The following is a 24,421-nucleotide window of genomic DNA, read 5'->3' on the forward strand; positions in this document are numbered from 1 at the left end:
CCTCCTTCCGGGTTGAAATCGCTATGGGGTGCTGTGTGAAATGTCCAGTATCTAACCCAGGAGCAGTTTTCACGCCCTTTTTCGCCCGCCGGCGCGCGCGATCTCCGGCTTTTTTTGGGGGGGGGGGAACGTCGGGCTAAGATCGCTATAGCGATGTATCACAACAGCATCACCATAGGGATGCCTGGGCTCCATTAAGATGCCAGATATCGCCACCGCTGAAACCTGGTAACTTATCTCAATAGAGGCTAGCCATCTCTATGGTGCTGCTGTTGTGATCTTAGCCCGACATTCCCCCCCCAAAAAAAGCTGGAGATCGCGAGCCGGCAGGCAAAAACGGCTGGCGCTGGTGGAAGCGAGATAAGAGCGGAACAGTGTGAAATGGCTCGCTTCAATCACGGAACCCTACCGGAAATAAAAACATGTGTCTGAAAACTCCCATCCCTGTCTCGGATTACTGCAAGCGGCACAATACCGACTCCCTTCCGGTTTCCACTGGTAAGTGTGAAAAGGGCCTATTAGTAAGAGTGGGCTCTTTTCAGACCTGTTTTGACTTTGAGGAAGGATTTGGCAGCTGGCCAGCAGCCACCAGTTGACTTGATACCTCACAATTTGCATAAGTTAAGTAGAGATGAGAAACAGGCCATTTTCTGTGTTAGCTTCTTCCCTGTGGAATTCACTCCTGACAGGGCCTGTATAGATCTCTCTTTGCACATTTTCATGAAGACAGTGAGGGACCTTTTTTTTGTCCAAATAACAGTTATTGTAGCTAGGACTATACTATTTTATATTTGTGGGTTCTTGTTTTCCTTCTGTTTTTCATTACTAGGATCTTAAACTATTTTAAGATGTTGCTTGTAATGTACTAACTGAGTATTAGGCAGTTTGAGCTAAAATTCTTGCAAGAGTGTTGAAAGAGTAGTTTGGGATCATGTTTGGGTTTAAACATTTAAATCTGTGTTTCCCTTATGATAATAAATATTGTTTAATTTTGTTTCAGGCTGCTAACATGTTTTAAACTATTTGAATCTGGGCAAAGATGTTGTTATTTTCTTGTTATTTAGTAAGTGGATTTATTAAGTGAACTGAATTGAGCTGAGCTTTTCCCTATCATGTTAAACGTGGAACCATATCTGTCTCTCCAAACTGTGGATCTAGCATTTAGGGGTAAACTGCCTGAATCATCCTACACTGGGCTGGATGAATGGATTTTCTTTCTCTATCAGCAGGTGGAGACAGGAACACAGATATTGAACATCAGTTGCCTTTTGTAGCGTGCTTTCATTCAGAACTGTAGTCTGGTGCCACCAGATGGAAGCAGCTGTATTGTAGCTATTTATTAAATTATTAAGTGTTTTAGCCAGATTATGCTACACAGCATTATCTCACTTCTAATGAAGTTCTAAGTGAGAGTGCCTGCTGTTTGTTGAATTTGCTACAATGGGACCAAGAAGCTGGCAATGTAGACAATGTCACTTGAGAGTCCTGGGTCCCAAGTACTAACTTTACCGGAGGCTACTGATACAGTAAGGTTACAATGCCAAATGAACAAACAAAACATTTTCCTAAGAGTAAGCCCCATTTAATATAATAGGACTTATGAGTAGGATTGCCTATGATTTATTCTCATAGAAAACAAGCTATACATATTGTTTTCTTTGATACTGAGAAAGAGATCTTCCATCTTGCTTTGCCTTTTAGAAGTAATTCACTTGTTTAGAGAAAGTTATGAGATCATCCTCAAGAGATTACATCGATTGATTCTACAGTATTTGTCAATTTTGGGGCTGTGAGATGGTTGTTCCTAGGCCCATCATTTGCAGCCTGAGTAGCTTGCAACCAGCTATATTAATTTCCAACACTAGTGGTTAATTTAAGTGGTTAATTTTGACTTTAATGTCACCATGCATCATGGTTTTTGGAAGTCACCACAAAATTTTTTAACAAGGGCAAAGATCATGACAGACTGACTTAGACACAGACAGTAGGTGTCAAGATATATGAATGTGGTGTGATCAGAGGTGCTATCGCAATTTTGGGCTGTTACTGTTAGGTGGATCTGTAACTGGCTGACAGATTGCACTCAAGAAGTGCTTGTGAATGGTTCTTCATCCTCTTACAGAGGAGTGACAAGTCTCATGCCTCAAGGATCTGTCCTGTGACTTTTTATCACCCTCCAATGTTTTTTCAACAACATTAACTAACAAACACAGACCCCAGTTTGTGATTCTTTTAATCTGCTAAAAACATTTCCATGATTCTTCATACCAACTCACTGCCCACTTATATTAAGAATTGCTCCTTGCCATTCCAATTTTGTCTGATGAAGTCTGCTTAGAGCAGCGTTTCCCATTTGCAGGGTCGTGACCCGGTACCGGGCCACAGAAGCCTCAATATCGGGTCACAAGAAAAGCCAAAGCTAGCCCCGCCCCCAGCAAAGCATGAGCTCTGCTCTGCTTCCTTCCTTCCCCAGCTCTCTGTTGTGCAGAGAAAAGCTAGGCTTCAAGACTGACACAGGCTGCAAAGCCTGAGCTCCATTTGGCTTCCTTCCTTCCCCTTCTCTCTGTGTTGCAGAGAAGAGCTAGGCTTGAAGACTGACACAAGCTGCAAAGCCTGAGCTCTATTTTCCTTCCTTCCTTCCTTCCTTCCTTCCTTCCTTCCTTCCTTCCTTCCTTCCTTCCTTCCTTCCTTCCTTCCTTCCTTCCTTCCTTCCTTCCGTCCTCTGTCTCTGTGTTGTGCAGATAAAAAGCCTGAGCTCCGTTTTCCTTGGAGACCTCTATAGAAGAAAGAGACAGGCTTTCCTGTCTCCCAGCTCCACACCCAAAGTCTCCTGGCTCCACCTCCAAATTTTAGTGGGCCATGAAGGAGAGTGTAAAAATAACTGGGCCACAGGAGAAAAAAGTTTGGGAAACCCTGGCTTAGAGCATACGAAAGCTTACATTGAATAAAACTTAGTTGGTCTTAAAGGTGCAACTTGTCTACTGCTTTGTTCTGTTGCTTTAGATCAACACGGCTGCCCACTTGGATCTATAAATCAGCAATGTGATGCAGTAGCTAAAAAGGCAAATACAATTTTGGGCTGTATTCACAGAAGTATAGTGTCCAGATCAATCACACAAAGAGATGGTATCGCTTTACTCTGCTCTGGTTAGATCTCACCTAAAGTATTGTGTTCAGTTTTGGGCACCACAATTTAAGAAGGATATAGTCAGACAAGCTGGAACATGTCTACAGGAGAGCAATGAAGATGGTGAGGGGTCTGGGGACCAAGTCCTATGAGGAAAGATTGAAGGAGCTGGGTATGTTTAGCCTGGAGAGAAGACAACTGAGAGGTTATATGATCACCATCTTCAAGTACTTGAAGGGCTGTCATCTAGAGCAGGGTTTCCCAAACTTTTCTTTCCCGTGGCCCTGTTATTTTTACACTTCTCCTTTGTGGCCCACTAAAATTTCTCCTTTGTGGCCCACTAAAATTTCTCCAGGAGACTTTGGGGGTGGAGCCGGGAGACAGGAATTATGTCATTTCCTGTGGTGTCAAGGGCCAAGTGATGTCACTTCCAGGGCACACTGAACCAAAACTCCACATCTTCCTGTGATGTCACTTCCAGGGCACTCCCCCAAACCTGCCTCTTCTGAAGTAAATTCATTTTCAGAAAAATCTCTCTGAAACTCATACTAAGTCAAAATGGGGGTGGATAGTGGGCAGTCCTCTCTTTCCACTCCCACACCTGCATGCATCTATCTGTTTGTGTGTTCTTCTCCAGCTTGCAAGCACTCCTAATGCCCATGTTCAATTGCCTGCACCACCTACACATCCCTTCCTCAACAGCACTGGCCAGTGTATGCAGTTGGGAGTGCTGTTGCCATTGCCATCAGGAATGTGTACCACCCACACTGGGCCCTGGTAGCTGCTGTACCTCAAAATATGCTGACACATTTAGTAGGCCCTTCCTTCAGCTGCTACTACTGGAAACCTGCCTCACAACCAAGCTTGCTTGGTTTCAAGAAAATCTTTCGACAGCTATTTTTCATACTTTTCTTTGGTTGAAACACTGGGAAACTGCTCCTATGTCTGCAACAACAGTATGATAAACAGAAAAGTTGGGAGGGAGGAAAGGGAAGGGAAGGGAAGGGAAGGAAAGGAAAGGAAAGGAAAGGAAAGGAAAGGAAAGGAAAGGAAAGGAAAGGAAAAACATAAGAGAAGCCATGTTAGATCAGACCAGTGGACCATCCAGTCCAAAATTCTCTCATACAATGCCCCAAAAGCACCAAAACGTCCACCAGTGAGGCCAGGGCACTAGAAGCCCTCCCATTGTTGCTTCCCTCCACCCCCAGCTCCAAGAATACAGAGCATCCCTTGCAGACAGAAAAAGAAAGAAAGGGGGACAAAGGGGAGAAAAGCCTTACTCACCATCAGATTACCCCAGCCAGCAACAATTCTGCCCTGGAGTCGTTTGGTAAAAAAAATAGCTACTGGAATGCCCACTCCCCACCCCTCCCAGCTGAAAAAAACACACATCCCTTCTTTGCCACCCAGGTGTCCTGGGAAATCTCCCCAAAAGAACATACTGCAAGGCACATGAAAGCTCATACCTTGAAGAACACTTCATGGATCTAAAGTGCCATTGGACGCCAGTTTTTCTCTCAAACACTAGGAGAGGCAACCCAGCTCCTCTCTGCACAACACAGAGATGGGGGAGGAAGGAAGCCAAACAGAGCTCAGGCTTTGCAGCCTGTGTCAGTCTTCAAGGCTAGCTTTTCTCTGCACAATACAAAGACAGGGGAAGGAAGGAAGCCAAATGGAGCTCAAGCTTTGCAGCCTGTGTCAGTCTTCAAGGCTAGCTTTTCTCTGCACAACAGAGAGATGGTGGAAGGAAGGAAGCCAAATGGAGCTCAGGCTTTGCAGCCTGTGTTAGTCTTCAAGGCTAGCTTTTCTCTGCACAACAAAGAGATGGCGGAAGGAAGGAAACAGAACAGAGGTCATGCTTTGCTGGGGGCGGGTCTAGCTTTGGCTTTTCTTGTGACTTGGTAGTGAGGCTTTCATGGCCCAGTACTGGGTCCTGACCATGCAAATGGGAAACAATGGTATAGAAGATGGCGCAGAGTTGTTTTCTGTTGCCTCAGAAGGCTGGACCAGAATGGGGGATGATTGTATGTGTGGGAAAGTTCCTGTGAATTTTCTGCATTGTGCAGGGAGTGGACTAGATGCTATGATTCTAACTCTATAAGGACAAGCAGAAAAATTTTCTGCTTAAAGGTTGGGAACCCCTCCTGCAGGCTACAGTCAAGAATGATTCAAGGAAATTCTGGTCCCTGACAGCTGATTCAATGGGAAGAAATGGTTCAGTAAATAGCTTAATCACGACCAATTGCTGGTATAAGCATTTTATGATGATTTTTCAGGAAACGAGAAGAAGAATTTGACTTCTGTCTGGATGATTGTCCAATTTGGGCCCCAGTGCAGATCAAGGAGACTGAATCTCAAATTGCAGCACTTAAATTGGGAAAAGCCCCAGGGCCTGATGCTATTCCCCCTGAGGCTATTAAGGTTTTTCCACAGTGGTGAACTCCTTTCCTAGCAGCCCTTTTTACGGCCTTCTACAGGTCTGGTGTAATACTAGAAGGAGAATGCAGTCTTAGTACCTATCTTTTAAAAAGGAGATCCTCAGGTCCCAAATAATTATAAACCAATTAGTCTCTTATCCATCATGAGGAAGCTGTATACCAATTATTTGGCCAATAAACTTAGATGCTAGATCAGCAAATCCTGGTGCCAGAGCAAACTGGCTTTTGCAGAGTAAGTCAACCCTGGACCATTGCACAGTCCTCGGCCATCTAGTAAATAAATAAATATAGGAAAGGGAAAGGACCCAAATTATACACGGCCTTTTTAGACTTTAAAGGAGCTTTTGATTCAGTGCCCAGGGACATTCTGTGGAAGAAATAATATGGGGACTGATAAGCGATTGCTTCTCCTGATAAAAAAAAACTTTACTCTGAAATCACCTGCCAGGCTAGATGCTCAAAAGACGGAGCCCTAACTTCCAAGAGTGCAATCACAGTGGGTGTCAAGCAAGGCTGTATTCTGGCCTCTTTATTGTTCAACCTTTTAAAAAAAAGATTTGGCACCCTTTATGAATTCTGTTAACAGATATTTCCCCAAACTAGGAAAGAGACACATCTCGCTATTGCTATATGCTGATGATGCTGTTCTCTTCTCACTTTCAAAAGTTGGGATGAAAAAGATGCTAATGCACTTTGTAGTTTACTGTGATAAGAACAAGCTTTCCCTGAATTTTGACAAGTCCAAAATTATTGTGTTCGGTCAGAGTTGGAACCCCTTCAAATGGACTGTACAAGGAAACCCCATTGAACAGGTGAAGAGCTTTAGATATCTCTATTCATTTCCACTATAATGCTAATTGGGCCACCCATATTAAGGAAGCAGTCAGAACTGTGAATAGCAGTGAACTCTCAATCTCCCGCTTTTTCTATACTAAAGGAAACCAATTTATAACCGCTGTTCTTAAAGTGTTCAGCTATAAAATATGTGCTAAACTATTATATGGTGCCCCAATTTGATCTCTGCCTTTAACGAAATGGTCAAAAGAGTCCAATCTAAATTTCTTAGGGTTCTCAGTTTGCATACCTTATGCAGCTATATGCCTTGAGACAAACCAAATTTAGCCACAAAGGCGTGGATTTCAACTTCTGCATTTTGGCTGTGCCTCCATTTTCGAAGTGAGCCTAATAGTCTCACCACACATATGCTGTATGAATCTTATTTATCTGATTGGCTGACCCACATTGAAGGGAAATCACATCAATGGGGCTTAGCACTGATGATCTATCACTTTTTTCAGAGAAGCATGCTTTTGCTACGATTAAACAGAGACTAATAGATATGGAGACTCAAGACCATAGAAGTCTTGCTTCTGGGCATTGCTCTCCTGCGCAATGGGGGATTCCTTTTAGCGGTTTAGAACATAAGAACATGGCCCATTCATTCCAACACTCTGTGTCACACAGTGGCCAACCCCCCCCCCCAAGTGCCATCAGAAGGTTCACAAATGGGTCTAGAAGCCCTTCCACTTTGCCCCCCTCAAGCACCAAGAATACAGAGCATCACTGCCCCAGACAGTTCCAATAACATATTGTGGCTAATAGCAACTGATGGACCTCTGCTCCATATTTTTATCCAATCCCCTCTTCAAGCTGTCTATGCTTGTAGCCACCACCACCTACTGTGGCAGTGAATTCCACATGTTAATCACCCTTTGGGTGAAGAAGTACTTCCTTTTATCTGTTCTAACCCGACTGCTCAGCAATTTCATTGAATGCCTACGAGTTCTTGTATTGTGAGAAAGGGAGAAAGTACTTCTTTCTCTACTTTCTCCATCCCATGCATAATCTTGCATTATGCGGTTTGCTTGCAGAGTATTTTTCTTGCTTGATTAATCCCCACATTCGAAGGGCGTTTCCGTTGGTGTGCTTTAATGTGCTTCCTTCTTCTGTGTTATATGGGAGATTAAAAAAACTCTTGGATAGGCTCTGTCCCTGTGGGTTGAAGGAAATCAAAGGAACGAACCGTGTACTTTTATCCTGTAGATTCTACTGTGATTTATGTGCTTCTTATTTGGACCCTATATTGCACACCATGGAGGGTGTGCAACTGGGGGTGCCAACGTTTCATTGGCAGAGCTCCTATGTCTGCAACAACAGTATGATGAACAGAAAAGTTTCATCCAGTAAAATGGGAAGGAAAGAAAGAGAAAGGGAAAGAAATGGAAAGAATAAAATGGAAGAAAAGGAAAGGAAAAGAAAAGAAAGACATGCAAAGAAAGAACATAAGCATAAGAGGAGCCATGTTGGATCAGGCCAGTGGACTATCCAGTCCAAAATTCCCTCATACAATGCCCAAAAAGCACCAGAATATCTAACAGTGGGGCCAGGACACTTGAAGCCCTCCCACTGTTGCTTCCTCCCTGTCCTAGCACCAAGAATACAGACAGAGCATCATTTGCAGGGAAAGAAAGAAAGAAGGGCGGGGGGCAAAGAAAAAAAAAGCCATCCTCACCATCAGATGACCCCAGCCAGCAACAATTTTGCCCAGGGGTTGTTTGGTAAAAAAAAAATAGCTACCGGAATGCCCACTCCCCGCCCCTCCTGGCTGAAGAAAAGCACACACACCCTTCTTTGCCACCCAGGCCTCCCGATGAAATCTTCCCAAAAGAACATACTGCAAGGCACATGAAAGCTCGTACCTTGAAGAACACTTCATGGGTCTAAAGTGCCAGTGGATGCCAGCTTTTCTCTCAAACACTGGGAGTAAGGGAAAAGAAAGGAGAGGCAGCCTAGCTCCTCTCTGTACTACACGGAGATGGGGCATGGCTAGCTTTGCTGAGGGCAGGCTAGCTTTGGCTTTTCTTGTGACCTGGCAGTGAGGATTCCGTGGCACGGTACCGGGTCATGACCCTGCAAATGGGAAACACTGATCTAGAGGATGGTGCAGAATTGTTTTCTGTTGCCTCAGAAGGTCAAGGCCAGAACCAACAGGTTGAGATTAAATCAAAATATCATTAGGGTTCATAGAATCTTTCGGGATCAAGTTTGATAAATCAAAATAGTTTTTGGCTAAATATTAGGAAGAACTTTCTGACAGCAGTTCCTCAGTGGAACAGGCTTCCTTGGGAGGTGGTAGGCTCTCCTTTGGAGCTTTTTTAAACAGAGGCTACATGGCCATCTGACAGTAATGCTGATTCTGTGAATTAGGCAGATCATGAGAAGGAGGGCAGGAAGGATTGCATCTGTGCTTAGTTCTTGCAGCCCCTTCTTACACACCCAGGGGAATGCTGATTGACACCTGGGGGTCAGTCAGCAATTTTTCTCCAGGTCAGATCCTGGAGGGGTTTTGCCATCTTTTGGGCATGGAGTAGGGGTCACTGGGGATGTATGTTTGTGGGGGAGGCATTTGTGAATTTCCTGCATTGTGCAGGGGATTGGACTAGATTACTCTGGAGATCCCTTCGAACTCTATGATTCTATAATTCCTTTCTCCAGTTAGCATACTTATTGCTTTTGTCTGCACTTATCATCTCTGACCAAGCAAGTTTTGTTGGTTTTTGAAGCATTAGAAGCAAGTGTTTCAAAATGTATTTTATTAAAACTGATTTAATGTATACTAAGAAAGCTATAAGCAGGCCTCATTTTGGGCAGGAGCTCAAAAGCTCAGGAGTTTCAGAGCATCTAAATTTTATTGTGCTCTTTCTCCCCCCCCCCCCAAAAAAAACTTGCTTCTGGGCTCCTATTGTTCAAACCTCCTGTGAAAATTTTTCTGAACTCTAAGATTTGATGAATTTTCTAATATTTTTCCCACAAAAAATGGGAAAATAACCAAAACATATAATGCAGACAGATGGAAATCTTCATCATGCCACTGTGGCCACATAGAAGAAAGTGGTTTAAAAAGTAGGATGGGAGTCAGGTTTTCTTATGACAGTTATAATTCAAGACGCATGTTAAGGTAGATGCTGAGCTGATATAATTTAGTGCACCTTCTGATGATGTCAGGGGTATGTGGCATATGCAAATGAAATGTGCTAATGAGCTCTGGCACCTCTTTTTCTGTGAAATTACCTCTGGCTATTTTTCACATCTGTGTTTACACCTATTTGTATTTATTTAAATTGGTCCATTATGCAAAAGTAAACCTTCCTTGCATAAATTACATGGTTGATTTTTAAGACAACTTATATGTTAAAAATTCTGAAAAGACATGATTCTTCTATCAAATGTAAATGTGTGATATGAAATCTACTTTATAGTAACTACGTATCAACATGCCAGCAGAGAAAAACTGAGCCATATGTAGCCAGAATATAGGTCTAGGTCAGAAAAACTGAGCCATATGTAGCCAGAATATAGGTCTAGGTGTCTTTGCTCCTACCTATGCTTGAAGCTTTAGACTGGGCAAAGGTAAAATAAAGTTACAGCCAGGAATTCATGTCTGAAAACAGGACAAACCTACATGCAATACAGCACATTTTTCAAATGCAGAGACATATGAGTTGATGGTGGAACTTCTGAACATGGTAGCTTTCTGAATTTTTCTCTAACTTTTCCTTTTCACACATGCATCACAGGGACTCCAAGCTGGTTTACAATCATAGAGTTGGAAGGGACCTCCAGGGTTATCTAGTCCAACCCCTCACACAATGCAGGAAATTCACAAGTACTGCCCTCTACACATACTTTCAGTGACCCCCTGCTCCAAGCCCAGAAGAAGACCCCAAAAAAGAGGAAAAAGTGAAGAGGGAAAAAAAACTCTCCAGGATCCCTGGCAAAACTGGCCTGGAGAAAGATTACTGCCTGACCCCCAAGTGGCGAACAGTATTTTCCTGGGTGTGTAAGAAGGGGCCATGAGAATTAAGCACTGATGCAACTTTTCTTGCCCCCTTTCTCATGATCTGCATAAGTTCGCAGAATCAGCATTGCTGTCAGATGGCCATCCAGCCTCTGTTTAAAATCCTCCAAAAAAGGAAAGTCCACCACCTCCTGAGGAAGCCTGTTCCACTTAGGAACCGCACTAATGTCACGGCTGCTATGGAAACTCACTGACCCTATTTTTTCTTCTTTTCTTCATGCATGCACTATAGTGCTCTAAATGTGTATTTAGTTGAGAAATAAATTTGTGACAATAGACTGTTATAGAGCTATAGAAATGGTGATTTTTTTAAAAAAATGCCCTCTGTGGGTATGATGGGGGGTGGGTGGGAATGGAAAGTGGAGCCCATGAATGTCTGACAATGGGAAAATAGCAAACAAAACATTTGCAGAGCAGGAAAATTTGCATCATTCCTTCCAGATGCCATTCTAATGTTCTTGGACTGCATTATTTCCAGATAGATTAAAGCACAGTTTTATTTGCTTGTTTAAAAAAACAGGGGGGAATAATGGGGGAGGGGGGGGGAGAGAGAACATACCTGTAGGCATCATGTTATTGTAGAGCTTCTGATCCGTTTTTAAAATGTGTCCCTTTAAGGCTGCACAGGAAACAGGAAGGGCTTCATGGGAAAGGGTCAGTAACAGTTTCCATGGAGAATGGCCCCTCCCTTTCTTTTCCTGTGCAGCCTTGCTTTCGTTTTCATAGTAAAGTTCTGCTGGAAGAAGACCAAGTAAGTATTTGTGTGTGTGAGAGAGGGAGGGGGCAGGGAGGGGTATTCCCTGGTATGGAGGCCCTCCCCCCCTTTAGAAAGCGTGGGGGAGAGGGAAATGTCTACTAGGCATTCTATTATTCCCTATAGAGAATGATTCCCATAGGGAATAATAGGGAATTGATCCGTGGGTATTGGGGGCTCTGAGGGGGCTATTTTTTGAGGTAGAGGCAGCAGATTTTTCGTATAGCATCTAGTGCCTCTCCCCAAAATACCCCCCAAGTTTCAAAACGATTCGACGAGAGGGTCCAATTCTATGAGCCCCAAAAGATGGTGCCCCTATCCTTAATTATTTCCTATGGAAGAAAGGCATTTAAAATGTGTGCTGTCCCTTTAAATGTGATGGACAGAACTCCCTTGGAGTTCAATTATGCTTGTCACATCCTTGTTCCTGGCTCCATCCCCAAAGTCTCCTGGCTCCGCCCCCAAAGTCTCCTGGCTCTGCCCCCAAAGTCCCCAGATTTTTCTTTAATTGGACTTGGCAACCCTAGACTAATAGAAGTTTTGGTTGATCTGGTCTGTTGTGTTGATAGTGTGACTCACAGGCTAAAATAATTTGCAGAGAGTACTGTAGTCAGTGTTTAATTCAGACATGTTTAACTATGTAGAATGTAGTTTTATAGCATCTTGGAGCTAGTGAATAATTTATAAAAAAAATAAACATAGGCAGTGTGTGAAAATTTTATTGAACTACTTTTTGGGACAGCAACAACAATATTATTCAACAATAAATGCTTTTGGATTGAGGTTACTAGGTCACCAGTAAATTTTTAAAACTATTTGAAACATTTTTAAATGGCATTTCAAAATTATAGCTTAAGGTTATACTTCTGTGCAATGCCATTCAGATCCTTTGATGCTGAAGATCTACAACTGACTTATGTGTTAGAAGATATATTTAGAAAAACATTCTCTGTGATTTAAAGGAACACAGATCAAACAGAGGTGGATAAGGGAAAAATAAAATGCTTTAGCTGAAGTGAAGTATGTTCAATAGTTTTATTCAGTCTGAACTGTAAAGGAATATTATTAATGGCAGTATCTTAATGGGCAAGCTATGTTTTCCTTCCCCAGCCTGATTACTGCATTTTAATAAATGATGTTGGGGTAAATCTTTGTTATTTGTGATGCAAGTTCTAATACACTTGAAAAAAATATGGAGAACCAGGACTTTTTTTGAGCAGGAACGCACAGGAACACAGCTAGTTCCGGCTGGCTTGGTGTCAGGGGGTGTGGTTTAATATGCAAATAAATTCCTGCTGGACTTTTTCTACAAAAAGCCCTATGTGAAACAATGGTGTCATCAGAGGGTGTGGCCTAATATGCAAATGAGTTCCTGCTGGGCTCTTTCTACCAAAAAAAGCCCTGTGGACAACCAACTTTGAGTTCTCTGAGAAATGTTTTAATAAAATAAATTTTCCAGAATGTTTCTAAAAGACACTAGAATAGCGCTGACTCTGTGCAGGCACACTATGTTTTCATGCTCCAAGGATCAAGTTTCTGTATTCAATGCTGCTTTTCCGTGTAAATTGAATTTTAAATTACTTTTAAAGCAAGCTGATCATTCTGAGAGGTTAGCAACAAAGCAATCCTGACAAGCTGGTAGTGTAAGATCTTTTTGTGCATTTGTTAGAAAAAGAAGAGATAACAGAAACATAATCTCAGCAATTGTTGTTTCCTTGTTGCTTAGATGGGAGATGCTAAAATGGAACTTCCTTGTAAAATTTGAGATTCAAAAGTACAGATAAAATTTAAGGTTATTTCTCTACCAGTATAAGTCTCAAGAGAAAAACAGCCTACTCAGTTCTCACTGTTTCCCTTCAATTCAAACCTTCGACTCCCTCCACATTCTTTTTATAAATGATTTTATCTGTTGGAGGATTAATCACTTTGAAATGAGATTCAGGATGTTTGCCATGTAATTATCCAGCTCTTAAACATCTACCATTCACACTATTAAATCGTTAAGCACTTTCCATCCAACACTAGGAAACTTGGACTAAGAACATAGTCCAAGTTTCCTAGTGTTGGATGGAAAATGCTTAACAATTTAATAGTGCCATGCTTGATCCTTGGTTACATTACTGAGTCCTAGGCCATGCTTGTGGGCTCATACTCACTTCTCAGTTACACAACAGGTATTATGCAGCTGAGACAGCCTAGGGTCAAGTCTCTTTCCTTCATGTTACAGAACTGATTGTATACCATGGTTTCAAAGTACAAGTGTAATTGCTACAGTTACACACTACACTTTGCCCTGTTGAAAGCTGCAGTACAGGTCCTGTGTGCCCTGGCTTTTTAAATAGCCAGGAAGGTAGCATATAGCTGGAGAAGGTGAAGGCAGGGAGACCAGGAAACTGTGGGGAGAAAAACCCTTGGAAGAATCCTGAAGCTGGCAAGCTTGAGTTCTTGGAGGAAAAGAACTGAGGCAAAAACAACCCTGCTCTTCTCAATCTCTGCTTGGTTTCTTGTCTCACTGCACAAGCTAAGTGACTCAGTTCTCACTTATACCTAGAAATTAAACTTTCTTGATCTTAAAGGTGCCATTGGATTCAAACTCAGTTCTCACATCTGTTGTTAATACTTTTATTATCTGTATGCCAATTTCGTGCTATTCTCATGTCTTACCAAATGTATTAGTCCAATCTTAGCTATATTTATTGCTAAGTTACTTATGCATTTTGACTCTAATTAGACTTTCCTAGCAACTAACCCCCTCACCTCTATGTAATGTTTGAGGAAATCTGTTTCAATTGGGGGGGGGGTGTTCCTGCCTGCCACCAGCCAGCTGGTTGGTGGGGGAAACCTTACCCCCAACCAGCAATGTCACATGGTGACATCCCTGACACAGTGGCATCACACAGAAGTGACATCATCACATTGGGGACATTGCACAATGACATTCTGGTTTTGGAGCCCTCTATAGTTTGAAGGCAGATTTACCAAAGAGTTTTGCCCTCAAACTAGAGCACTGCTGCACAACGTGCCCAATGTGATGATGTCACTTCTGTGTGACATCATTGTGTCAGGGATGTCACCATGTGATGTCACTGTTTAATAATAATAATAATAATAAGTTTTTATTTATACCCCGCCCTCCCCGCCGAAGCAGGCTCAGGGCGGCTTACAAGGCATAATATAAAATATCATGGTATAACAATATAACAAAATAATACAGTCAATAAACAGAACAATATAAATTATACAATATATAAGTTAACGTTAAAAACATCAATCTAAAAACAGTATAAAGGTGCTACCATCGCAGTATATACAAGATGCCTTGATGATAATTCCAGGTTTATCTTAAAAGGCTAGTTGGAAGAGGGCGGTTTTGCAAGCCCTACGGAACTGGTTAAGATCCCGTAGGGCCCGCACCTCTTCTGGTAGCTGATTCCACCATTGGGGTGCCTTTATAGAGAAGGCCTGCTCCCTGGTTGTTTTTAATTTGGCCTCCTTGGACCCAGGGATTTCCAAGAGATCTTGTGAGCTGGAACGCAGTGCTCTCTGGGGAACATATGGAGAGAGGTGGTCCCTAAGGTAGGCAGGTCCTCGGCCATATAGGGCTTTAAAGGTGATAACCAGCACCTTGTAACGAACTCGGTAGACAATTGGCAGCCAGTGCAGTTCCCGCAGGTAGTCTCACTAGCAGTCTGGCCGCTGCATTCTGCACTAGCTGCAGTTTCCGAGTTTGGTACAGGGGCAGCCCCATGTAGAGGGCATTACTAGTCTAGTCTCGAGGTGACTGTCGCATGGATCACTGTTGCCAGGTTGCAGTGTTCCAGGAAGGGAGCCAACTGCCTCGCCCGCCTAAGATGGAAAAAGGCAGATTTGGCAGTGGCTGCTATCTGGGTCTCCATTGTCAACGAAGACTCCAGCAGCACTCCCAAGCTCCTGACCTCGTGCACTGGTACCAATGGCGCCCTCTCAAAAACTGGAAGGGAGATCCCTCCTTTCGGACCGCCGCAACCTAGGCAAAGGACCTCTGTCTTCGCTGGATTCAATTTCAGCCCGCTCAGCTTAATCCAATCAGCCACGGCTTGCAAAGCCTGGTCCAGATTTACAGGGACGTCACCAGTTCGGCTGCCCATCAGTAAATAGAGCTGGGTGTCATCAGCATACTGGTGACAACCCAGCCCATACCTCCGAGCAATCTGGGCAAGGAGGCGCATATAGATGTTAAATAACATCGGGGAGAGAACTGCCCCCTGGGGCACCCCACAATTAAGTAGGTGCCTCTGGGACAGCTCACACCCAATTGCCACCCTTTGTCCCTGACCTTCAAGGAAAGAGGAAAGCCACTGTAAGGCTAACCCCTGAATCCCTGCGTCGGCGAGGCGGCAGGTCAGCAGCTGGTGATCAACCATATTGAACGCTGCCGATAGATCTAACAGCAGCAATACCGCCACACCGCCTCGATCCAGATGTCGCCGGAGATCATCCATGAGGGCGACCAACACTGTCTCTGTCCCATGGCCCGGGCAGAAGCCGGACTGAAAAGGATCTAAGGTGGAAGCGTGATCCAGAAAACTCTGCAACTGCAACGCCACAGCCCTCTCAATAACTTTGCCCAAAAAGGGCAAGTTTGAGACTGAGACTCACCCCACTCCCAGATGGCTCCCTCCCACTCCCCCCACCATCGCATCAATGAGACCTGGCAACCCTAATTTAATTTAATTTAATTTAATTTTTAGATTTATATCCCGCCCTATCCCACAAGCGGGCTCAGGGCGGCTTACAACAATAAAACAGGGTTAAAATAATATCATAACAATACACATTACAAAACAGGAGCAGCACAGTAAGCAATCTTACAGACATAGGTGGTAAACAGCATGCGACTGATGGCTAACAGCATAACATAACACCATAATGGTGAAATGCTGGGGGAAGTGATGACTTTCAAAGGATGCCCGCTGGCTTAATTAAAAGCCTGGCAGAACAGCTCCATCTTACAGGCCCTGCAAAACCTAGATAAGTCTCACAGGGACCGGATCTCCAGTGGGAGTTCATTCCACCAGGTAGGGACCCTGACCGAAAAGTCCCTGGCTCTCATTGAAGCCAGCCAGGCTTCCTTAGGACCAGGGTCTATGAGAAGATGTTGAGCAGCAGACCTCAGAGCCCGGGGAGGGGGTATATATGGGGAGAGGCAGTCCCGAAGATATGTAGGCCCCTGGCCATAAAGGGCCTTAAAGGTAAGGACCAACACCTTGAACTGGATCTGGTACTCAAGAGGTAGCCAGTGCAGTTTGCGCAGCACCAGATGCATCTGCGCCCACATAGGCCTTGATGCCAACAACCGGGCTGCTGCGTTCTGCACCCACTGGAGTTTCCAAGACAGGGTCAAGGGAAGCCCCATGTAGAGAGCGTTACAATAATCTAATCTGGAGGTGACTGTTGTCCTCAGGTATGAGAACAGTGTGCTAAGTTAAACGCATTTTATGTTTATTATAATTGTGTTAGTGTACTATGGTGGTTATGATAAAGCATTTATACTGAAACCCATTGTAAGTGAGGTTATAAAGTTCTTTTCTAATTAAAATAATGAAGTGTGATAAGATAAACCACGTGGTGATTGGAAAAGGGACCTCAGTGGAACAGCTTGCTTGAATATGTATAATATAGATTCCCTGCATTTCCAAGCTGTGTTGTAATCCATGCCTTGAAAGAGGAGATGTCTCATTAACTGAAAAAGAAGAAGAATGAGCAATAATATATGCAATATTGAAGAGCTACAGTAGAAACTAATAGGCTAAATTCAAGTTCTTTAGTGAAGACAGGATACATGCTGTTCTGATACAGGTTTTCAGCAGATTTTGCTTTCAGAAAGTACATAGGCTAATAAATAATAGGTTTTCTTTATGATGGGGGGGAGCCCAAAAGAAAGAGCCTGCAGGAAGGATGATGAGTGATTGGTGATTAATATCAAAACTTTTTGCATAATATAACTTTTTCCAGAAGGCAAAGATTGCTTCAGTCTTTTCATATCAGTCTTTGAAGCTTGCTGCTTATTGTTGTATAGTGGGGAAGGGAGGATCTCTTTGAGGATATCTTTAGCACTGAATGGTTCTGCCTCCCAAGACTATTCCTAATGATAATGTTCTTCTTCTGAAGGACTGTTGACTATTTGTAGTGATAAAACATAGTCCCTGTCTAGAAGTTCTTAGTAGGCATGCTTGATCGTTCTAGAAAATATGAACGTTTATGGAAGGTTCCTTTCTCTGGTTTCTATCTATTAGCTTGGCAGGAAAAGAGGAATCTCTAAAGTTGCTGATACTGCAAGATGGTTTGTTTGTCCAGTCATTTGGTCTCCATCTTTTTCTCAATCTGCTCTCAACCTGATGTATTTACAGGAGGTTCCTATACAAAAATGTGCCCAGCGGCACATAAAATGGGTTGTTCTAAATGAGATTTGTGCTGTTCTGATAGGAGAGGTGTGTAGATGGGTATCAGTCATCAAATAATGAAGCAGCAAACACATTTGCTTAACACCTTCCTTCCTTCTTTCCGTCCATCCATCCGTCCATCTGTCCCCCAAATGGCTTGGCCTTCATCATCAGCCTGGTGTTCCTCCTGGCCATGCCCTCAGAGGATGGCTCTTATTATCTGTAAGCCAAATTGCCCTCAATGAGAGGTTGGGGAATTAAAGTGGTGGGCAACTATGGCTCAGCGGGATACAAAACCTATGTATACAGGAGATGACCTCCAGAACTTCCCTCCAAAGAACGAGGAGAATCTTTGGTAAAATATAAATGGTTTTTATTATAAAATCAGTCAAGCATACAAGGAAATAAATTCATCCAACACTCATACAGACCTAAGAAAAATAGAGGTGAAATTTATAGGGGTAACATAAAGGGGAAACACAGACAAGGTGATACTTTACCTATCGTAGTCTTCAATGGAAACTCCAATAGCGACGAAAAAGGGAATGGGGAGCAAGACATGGCCAGCGTATCCCACTATTGGGGCTCGAAACTGATCAGGTTTTGGGGGTGAATCTATACAGCAGGGTAGGTAGACTGTCAGATGTACACCTGAGGAGCCATGGGTCAGATCCTTTAAGGACTACCTTGGACCCTCAGATAGTTGTGGTCAGATGACCTGTGACACAGGGGTCAGGTGGGCTATGATGCTGAGACATGTGATCTGTGTCCTCAGAAAAGGGAAGGTTCCTTGGTGACATTTGGAAAGTAACAGGGGATAATGGGTTTAGCATAACTTAACAAACTTATCTAACGTGACAATATAGGACCAAATTGTTATCTAAGGTGACACCCAACATACACAATGGTGTTGGCCTCCAGGTTTGTCTTGGTCTTTGTTTCTGACTCATCTTGGCTGGCACAGTTTTTTGTGAGATGTTCCGCTTAGAATGGCTGGCAGTAGGCCTCAGATTCAGTGGGAGCTCACAGGAGCACAGCTCCTGAACCTTTCTGAGAGTTCCACTTCCTCCTTCTGAGAGTTCCACCCCCTTGTCCATTGAATAGTATGTGCAGCTGCATAACAATCCCTGAATGAGCTGCACCATCTATTTTTCTACAAAATGCCCTCTGGCTGGCAGGATGCATACAGAGATAAGCTTGATAGCTTTATGGAAATGTCCAGGTTGCACATTGAGTACGTGGGGCTCCCGCTTCACTCTTATGGTATCCAAAGATTCATGAAGATGATCGCTGATGCTGTTAGCCCTAGTAATGGCTTCCATCAGGAGGGTTGAAAACCACATCGTTGGACAGCTCTAGCGGTGGCACGATCTCTTGTTTTGCAGAGTTGGGGACTTGTGCATGATAGCAGGCTGGGAGTCCTTCTTACCAGGTTAGGTCCCGTCTATAGGAGCATTGCCTTAAGGACTGAGGCCCAAACAACTCACATAGGCCTGGCAGGAGGCTGACAGCTTGGCCTATGTCTGAGTGCAGATGTGTGAGAGAACTAGAAGTCCAGGCATCCTGGCAGATAGACCAGAAAACACGATGTCTGTATAGAATTAAGAGGGGACTCTAGCTCACATATTCAGTAGTGATAAGCAGGGCTTTTTTCTTGGGGGAAACACAGTGGAACAAAGTTCTGAAACCTCTTTGAGGAAACAAAATTCTCAAAAAATATGTAAAAGTTCATGAGAGGCACCGTGTATTTCTCCTTCATTTGCCTCTTGAGAGTTCCAGCACCTCTTTTTCCAGAAAAAAAGCCCTGGTGGGAAATGCTCCCTGCATATATGTTCAAAAGGTAATGTAGATGTCTGGTGAAAAGGGCTTTGCAGTGAAATGACTGAAAGGTGTGAAGCTTTTTTGAATAGAAAGTGCCTTGCTATTTAAAAAAGCTTCACATCTTTCAGTCCACATTTCTGTAATTCCATCAGCTGTGTACAACAGCACTGTTAAGGAGGGCTTTGTTATAAAGTGAATAAGGCTGCAGTATAACAAAATGGTTAAGGGAGGTGCCTTTATAACAGGAGCAGGATTGTTGTCTATTCCACTGTTTGTTGTAAGTGTCATCCGGCTCTTACTGCATTGTTTTCCACTCCAGTATTTATAGTTTTTGTTTGCATTGCTTGACATATCATTGTTTCTAATTTTTTGTAACCCTGGTCCCATTACTATGTTTATTGGATGTCTCCTGCTATTTGGTTGCATTATTTTACACTGTATGATCTGCTGTGAGCCTCAGTGGGGAAGATGGACTATAAATACAGTAAATACATAAATGTGATATTTGGTCTTTTGCTTTAAAAACTCTTTTAAGATACTATCTTCTGTTTCCCAATATTTGTGACCATATCCATAACAAGACATATGAACATATGAAGCTGCCTTCTACTGAATCAGACCCTTGGTCCATCAAAGTCAGTATTGTCTTCTCAGACTGGCAGCGGCTCTCCAGGGTCTCAAGCTGAGGTTTTTCACACCTATTTGCCTGGACCCTTTTTTGGAGATGCCAGGGATTGATTCAGTGTGTATTTGCATTCACTGTAACATGGGGATAGGGCTATACTCACTCAGTGGCTCAGGAGCCACATGTGGCTCTTTGACATGCCATCTGTGGCTTTTCTAAATCCCATTACCAATGGCACTCACCCCATATTCCATGGAAGCTGGCAATTTCTTTAGAAAGTGGAATAATTTCATATTTACTGTAGGTTAGGATTGGATTGGGGGTTTCAGGGGTGGGCAGGACATTGCAAGTGACGTCCTCAACACAATGACATCACCCAGAAGTGATGTCATTGCATCAGTGGTGTTGCACAGGATGGTCTGGTTTTTGCGCAAAACATGGGTTTTTTGCTTTCAAAAACATAGTTTGCCCCAGAACCAGAGCATCGTTGTGCAGTGTTCCCAGCATGATGATGTGACCCAGAAGCAACACTCCTGTTTGGAAGTGGGGTTTTGAACCTTCCAAAAGTGGGGGAACCCCCTGCTGGGACCTGTGGGTCCAAGATTAACAGTTTTATATTGTAAACCCAAAACAACTTGCAAATGTTCTGAAGGCAACATTTCCTTCCTCCCCTATGCAAATGAATGAAATGCTGGAATTGGGCATATCACTGTTAAATACAAGCTCATAAAACAAAACTCCTTGCAAGTTGAGAATTTAGCATGGAGAGGGGTTCTATTCACCACTCCTTCTGTAGAACTAGAGTGGTATTTTAAAGGAATTTTTAGCATATGTATGTGTAAGTGCCATCAAATTGCAAATGACCCAGGGCAACCCCAGCAAGGGGCTTCCAAGGCAAGTAAGAAGCCAAGGTGGTTTGGTATTGTCTTCTTTTGTAGTCTTCCTTGGAGGTCTCCCTTCCAAGTACTGACCCTGCTTAGCTCCCAAGGTCTAATACGGTCGGGCTATACCATGCCACCTTCCATCCTTTAGGAGGTTCCCAGCTCCGGGCTGGGAAATACTCGGAGATTTTGGGGGTGGATCCTGAGGAGGGGAGGGTTTGGGGGGGGGAGGGACTTCAGTGTGGTATAATGCCATAGAATCCACTTTCCAAAGAGGTTGTTTTCTCCAAGTGAATTGATCTCTGTCACCCAGAAATCAGTTGTAATCCCAGGAGATCACCAGCCAGCACCTGGAGGTTACAAACCAAGAGACGACGTGTTCTTTAAATACTATAAAATTAATCAAAAATCTCTTCAAGGAAATTTACAAACTTATTTATTTCTATAGAATGAATTTACTTGGAAACTAATCCACACTCTCAATGGAGCACTTAAAGTTTTTAACAAGCAAATAAGGAAACATTACTAACAAAGACAAGCTAACAATTAATAAATCAATATAAGTTTAGAGAGTCCATCACATAAGAGTCCATAAGGATGTGCTACTCAAATGTAGCAATGTTGACACACAGACCTCTCTGTGAGAGAACAAGATGAATGTTGAAATAATTTTTGAAATGATTTGAAGAATGGATTCAAATGCTGAAGAGAAGTACTATTGATAACACGATTCCCAGGTAAAATTTCAAGTTTCGATTCAAAACTTCCTCTGATCAATATACTTCCATAATCTGGAACCAATGCTCAGAAGTAATTTACATGCAGTGAGTCAGTTTCTTACAGCGGCATTAGCGGTTCTCCATGTGGAGAACCTGGAGGTTGGCATTATTTATTTAGACTATTTATATTCCACTCTATCCCAGAAAGGGCTCAGCGGGATAACATCATTAGAAAAACAGTATAGATAACAATTAAAACATATCATCTCAATAAAACAATACAATTTGAACATAAACAGTTACAGGTGGTGGCTCAGTTGGACACATGTTTTATAGATTAAGAATCTGGCACAGTAAAAAGGTAATTTAATATTACAGCAGAGATGGTACCACAACATAGGGCCAGCCTATGGAAGGAACGCCCGATAGAGTAGGATGTCTGCTGCCTCAACTAAAGGCCTGGCAGAATAGCTCTGTTTTACAGGTCCTATGAAAAGGTAACAGTTCAGTGAGGGTCTGAAACTCCAAGAGGAGCTGATTCCACCGGCTGGGGCCAAGGCCAAAAAGGCCCTGGCCCTAGTTGAGGCAAGATGGACGTCCTTCGGGCCAGCAGATGTTGTGTGCCAGATCATAGTGATCTCCGGGGCATATATGGGGAGATGTGGTTCCATAGGTATGTTGGTCTCAGGCCATGTAAGGCTTTAAAAGTCAATCCTAAAACCTTGAAACAGATCCGGTACTCAACTGGTAACCAGTGCAGTTGACGCAGAGCTGGCCAGATGTGTGCCTGGTTAGGCACTGTTGTCAACAGCTGCACTGAAGCTTTTTGCACCAGCTGAAGTTTCCAGATCAGTCTCAAGAGTAAGCCTACGTAGAGCAAGTTACAGTAATCCAACCTGGAAGTGAGCGTCACATGGATCACTGTAGCTAGGTCCTGGGGGAATAGATAGGGTGCTAGTTGTCTGGCCAACCGAAGGTGATAAAAGGCAGATTAAGCCACTGCGGTGACCTGTGCCTCCATTGAAAGTGAGGCATCCAGTGTCACCCCCAGACTCTTCACCTTCTGAGCTGGCACAAGAAATGCACCATCCAGGATTGGGATTTGGATGCCTGAACCTAACCCCCCCAGGCCCAGGTACAGGACTTCCATCTTAGCTGGATTGAGCTCCAATCGACTTTGCCTCAACCATCCTACCACAGCTTTTAAATCCAAGGTCAGATGACCTGGGGCAAAGTCCAGGTGGCCATCCATCAACAGATAGAGCTGAGTGTCATCTGCATATTGATGACAACCCAGGCCAAAACCTTGGCCAATCTGGGCAAGGGCGTGCATATAGATGTTAAACATCATTGGCGAAAGAATAGCTTCCTGAGGTACATTGCATTCCAGCGAGCGCCACATGGAGATCTGCTTGCCAAGTGCCACCCTTCGTCCCTGACCATGGAGAAAGGAGGAGAACCACTTTAAGGCAACCCCCGGAACCCCAGTGTCGGCAAGGCGGTGGGCCACTAGGTCATAATCGACTGTGTCAAATGCTGCTGATAGATCTAAAAGCAATAGCAGTGCTGACCCGCCTTGATCCAGATGCCTTCTGAGGTCATCTGTGAGGGCAACCAAAACCATCTCTGTCCCATGACCAGGGCAGAAGCCGTACTGGAAGGGATCAAGGGCTAATAAAGAAAGTTTGCATATGCTTCCCTGCTGTGTTCTCCTGAAATTCCACCCAAACTTAACACCCGACCTGGAGTTAGCAACCTAGCTCTTGTAGATGGAAGTTGTTGACTTAATAGGCTTGCCAATCTCCAGGTCCCAGTGAGAGTTCTTCCGCTTTCCCAGGCTCCTTCCCGACCCCAGTCAACTGGCCAGCAGGGGGAAGCTCCACCCCCACAGCTACCATATGCCTTTCCCCTTCAGAACACTAAGAGAAAACTTGCAAAGGCTTTCTTTTTGGATGGTGTGTCTGTGTCTTTACGACTGAATGCGGCGGGCGGGGTGTGCCAGCAGAACAAGGTGGCTGCTCCCAGTAGCTGTGAAAGCAGTCCAGACCCTCCGTTTGTTGTACAAGCTTTTCAGAGGTTATTTGAATAGTAAAGGGTAAACTTGAACCTTTGGTTTCCCTGTGTTATTGGAAGTTCAGCAACTTGTGAGTAATTGCCCCAATGAGAACACAAGTGTGGGATTGCAAATTGTTTTATTTTTGCTTCTCTCTCTGTGTGTGATGATTTGCAGCTGCTTGGGTGAGGAAATGAAGACTGTATTCAGGGGAACTGCACTGCTGTATTTTTATTTATTTATTTTAGGGAAAGTATCCTGGCTCCATCCTCAAAGTCTCACAGACCCACCCCCAAAGTCCCCAGATATTATCTGAGTTAGACTTGGCAACCCTATGGCTGAATAATGATGGATGGCTGGAATTTGCTTACTGTTGTACGTTCTTAATTTTTGTTCATAATGAGGCCAGATCTTTTCTAGGGTCTTGTTAAACTTCCTGCTTCCTGCTTGATATTTTTTAAGTGATGGAATCCAGAACGATTAATTTGTTGGATAAATTGTACTTGCAAGTTGATGGAGGTGTCAACTTTCAGATTACATAGAAATCTTTGTCCTTGATGTAAGAAAGGATATTTTTACTACTCAAAACATGCTGCTTCACTTTGCCATCATTATGTCTGTTTGTGGACCACTGGGTAACATTTGTGGTTAAAATTTTCAAAATAGTATCTGACACAAGAATTCTCCCTACACCATACAGAATCCGAACTGTGGAGTCACACA

The 24,421-nt window shown here is 43.5% G+C and overlaps 1 protein-coding gene across 6 annotated transcripts in view; it reads left to right on the forward strand.

Annotated features, from left to right (window-relative positions):
• Positions 1-24,421, forward strand: part of MSRB3 (methionine sulfoxide reductase B3) — a 145,009-nt gene that overhangs the window by 105,366 nt on the left and 15,222 nt on the right. The gene's annotated exons all lie outside the window — the stretch shown is intronic.

The sequence above is a fragment of the Heteronotia binoei genome, chromosome 8 (assembly GCF_032191835.1).
Source record: "Heteronotia binoei isolate CCM8104 ecotype False Entrance Well chromosome 8, APGP_CSIRO_Hbin_v1, whole genome shotgun sequence".
In the NCBI taxonomy this organism is placed as follows: Eukaryota; Metazoa; Chordata; class Lepidosauria; order Squamata; family Gekkonidae; genus Heteronotia; species Heteronotia binoei.